The following is a 3,891-nucleotide window of genomic DNA, read 5'->3' as shown; positions in this document are numbered from 1 at the left end:
GCATATTTGATGCCACTGTTTCTGAGCCAACTGGGACGCATGATCTTGAATTTTCTTGTTTAGGTTGGCTATTTTGACCCTATAAGCTTTTTGTTGTGTTTTTGCATAGCCCATCTCTTTTCCATACTGTGCCTAGCTTCCCACATGTGAAGTAAGCGATTGTCAATGTTGCTTACTTCGAGTTCATTTTCTATTTCTGTCGTGTTCGTACCTACATCCTTTAGGAGAGTGGATGTCCATTCCTGGATGTCACTTATAGGATCAGAATCGTAGTTTTTCCTATGCTCTCTGAATTTGTCCCAATCTGTGATTTTATGCTTTTTAGGTCGACCTTTGAAACTTCCAATCTGAATTTCCGATTCGATGATGTAGTGGTCACTTCCTAAATTTTGCCTAGTGTTAGACCATCTAACATTCGGTAGGTTTTTTCCGGCCGTAATGTCCGGACACATGTCTCTGTTGACGCTGTTTCCAATCCTAGTAGGCTGTAGGGCATCCGTATATTGTGTGAAACCTCGTTGCTGGAAGAGGTTCATTAAGGATCTCCCTTTAGCTGTGGTCTTGGCATGCCCCCATTCTACATAGGGAGCATTAAAGTCTCCCACCACGATTAAGGGGTTGTGTTTGGCTATGTTAAGGGCTTGAACGATGACTCTCTGAATTGGTGGATAGCCAGCTCTTGGGTTACTGTATAGATTAAGCACGAATAAAGGCGCCTTGTTCCTTTTCGAAGGGATAATTTCTAGCAGTATGCAGTCAATATCCACGTTTTCGAGCTTGTGGTTTATGACCGTTAAATTTCTGTGGACTAGCGTGGCGGTATACGGGTCCTTTTGGACGTGGAGCGGTTTGAAGACCTATAAAGCCCGGCAGCTACGGTCGATCGCACCTGCATTCTTGTAGTGCGATAATATCTGGCGTTTTCTCTGTCTTTTGCATGTGAAGAAGTAACTCGCCTTTCTTTTTGAAAAATGATCGGCAGTTCATACCCTTATATAGTTAGGCGGGGCCATGAGGCTGTTGTAGCTCTGGTGTTTGCCTCTGAACTTTTGGGGGAATTCTTGGGAGAATATCTTGCAGGATGTTGTCTATAATGGCGAATTTTTGGTTTAAGTCTTTTTGCGTGGTTATTATGGACTCAAGTATTGCTTATAACTTTTCAAAGCGGTTATTTGTTACTGCCTCTAGTTTCTCAGAGCGCTGAAGTGTGGGTTGCTCAACAGTTTCCGCGACAGTGGGCTGGTGACCAGCTACTGCTCGTTTCTGTCTAGGGTTTGGACCCTCTTGTTCCGTAGTGGGAACTGGAGTGATCGTTTCCTCTGACGCGTTAGTGTTTTAAGACGCCTTTCCTTTTTGTTGCATAGCGTTCCTAAGACCGTCATTTTCTTTTTTGAGTCGTATATTTTCTTTTTCAATTATGCTCATTTTCTTTGAAAGTTCATTAAATTTAGAATGGAGGACCTGCCGCTCTTGCGCTAGGTTTTGGTTTGACTGACTGTGGGAGGCCGTATTTGCCCAGCTCACCTGTTTAAGGATGCTTGCCCCCGGGCTAGGCGTCCTTTCGCGGTGGCTGCTGCTGCTGTTGCTGCAGCCTCTGTTGCTAGTTGATCCGTTTCGGTCCGGAAGTGGGAACGAATCTGAACGGTCCCTCGGTGACTTCGCGTCGCTCTTGGCAGTGGATCTGGATTGCCTTTCTTTCCTGCTCCAGTAGTGTCTCGGATTCTTTTCGAATCTTTTCTTACACTCGCGATCTCCGCTTTGATGTTTTCCGCCGCAGATGATGCAGACCGGGATGCATTTTGTTTTCATCGAATGCGGTTCTCCGCAATAGGGGCAGATATTCTTCCAGGGCTCCGGGCATACGTCTCTACGGTGTCCGACCCTTCTGCAGTTAGTACATGCTTCGACTTTGGGTACAAACGGAATCACTGGGAATAGTATTCCGAAGTAAATGATGCTTTCCGGTAATTCTTCTGAGTTAAAATGGATTAAGATTGATTCCGCTAATCTTACTTTTTTGTCGTTTGAATGTCCCCCTTCTTTCGACGTCATTATAGTGTTCTAGAATTGGGAAGTGTGCCGTCTTCGGCGCGCGGCAATGGGAGCGACGTGGTCGCCGGAGCGATGAAAAGCGTAGGTGGCGCTGTCAGCCGTAGGAGCGCATCACAAGCGCGCGCGCCGCAGAGGAAACGCTTGGGGCGTCTGCTTCTGCGGCTCGTTTCCTGCGTGAATTTTGTTGCATCGCGTTGCTTCTCTGGCTGTTGTACTATGGCACGTTGTTGAGCGAATAGCGATGATTGGTCAAGCAGGAAAACACATGTTTGCAGAGAGCACAGTAACAGTTCCGACGTCCGTCTCGTATGACTCCCCCCCCCCCCCCCCCCTTCTTTTACTGAATGCTCTTTTCCTTCCTTTCGTTCTTTCTTCTTGCTCATTGCGCGCTCTTTCTGCTGCCTTCCCTATTCGAACCCTTCCCTTCTCGAAATACACTCAAAGCATGGTTTCCTAAGCAACAGCACCGCGGAAGGCCTTCGGGTAACTTTGCAGTCCACAGTCGACCTCGCTGACTATACTTATCTGCAAAATGCGGCTTTACATATTATCACGTCGAGACTAAGCCAAGACAAACTAGAAAACCTCTTCGGCATCGTGAGGCAATTTAATGGCTGCAACGATCATCCCACGCCGGCTCAATTTTTTAGTGACAGTAATTAATGCCCTGGCATTTTACAACTTAGCGAAGCCCCCAAAGACAGGAAATTGTTATGCTGAAATTGTAAATGCCTTACTTGGAATTAGCCGTACAAGCGAGAAACCTACCCAGCTTCTTTCAAATCCTATTGATGAGCTTGACCGTTTGGTTGACGAAAGAAGGCTCGAGGACGTCGAAGCTACTTTGAATTGCCTTCCTTCAGATGACCACAGATACGTCAAGGCACAGTTCTAGCCATCTCATAGCTTATATTGCAGGATATGTCGCTAGAAAGTTCATGAAGAAGTCAAAATGCAGTCCTTGCTCCGCTTCATTTCAAGCAAATCGTGCGCGGTACAAAAAGAAAATCAATTAATTTATCTCAAACTTCGACCACGAAGTCTTCTTTATCCGTCCTCGGAGCTTGCAAAGCTCGTGCACACGCTGGAAAAGTCTTTCACGGTTTTTTTTTTTTTTTTTTTTTTTTTTAGTTCAAGAAAGATTAACGCAAATAGCATGCGTGAATTTGCTTTGTTTTTGCAAAGCGCAGAGGTTTCCAGGCTTGGTTGCCCTACTCATGACAAGGAAATGACACTCAACATAGTGAAGTTCTACGTCCTCATGCGATTGCGTTTTTATGCCAAGTCGCTAAACCAAGAGCAGACCTCTAAAGCAGAGCAGGTAAAGCACCTAAAGCTGAGGAGGTGCAAGTAATCGTGTTTGCGGACTTTAATCATTCTGCCTTTCTCTTGTGTGTTTTCAAATTTAGCGGCTTAATTTATTCACGGCCTAGTACAGGTCATTAATATTCTCATATAGTTCTGTACATTTTTATACGTTTGTAACATATTCTTGCACTAAGTCGCGAGTTTTTTTTTTTTTTTTTTCACGTCGTCCATTATGTAGTTTCGTTCATCGCTATGTGCTCTCATTCATTCATTTCGTTTTGAGTAGGACTGCCAGTTCATATGTATTCGCCCACATTTAAATAGTCATCAGTATGCTGGCATAATTTCTGTCTTCAAGCAATCTTTGCATACCTCTGTTTATATGTGGCGCAAAAAGTACGCTAGCCTAACCTAAAACACCATTCACTGCGTTTTCAGTACGTGCGAACGTCGATGGAAGACTTCAGTCTAGCCCGCAAAAACCGGTGCATCCAATATTAAAAATTTACATGATCATAGAAATACGTTAGA

Source organism: Amblyomma maculatum, chromosome 2 (genome assembly GCF_055883805.1).
Source record: "Amblyomma maculatum isolate TAMU_Amacu chromosome 2, ASM5588380v1, whole genome shotgun sequence".
Classification (NCBI taxonomy): domain Eukaryota; kingdom Metazoa; phylum Arthropoda; class Arachnida; order Ixodida; family Ixodidae; genus Amblyomma; species Amblyomma maculatum.
Note: the sequence above shows the minus strand (reverse complement) of the source record.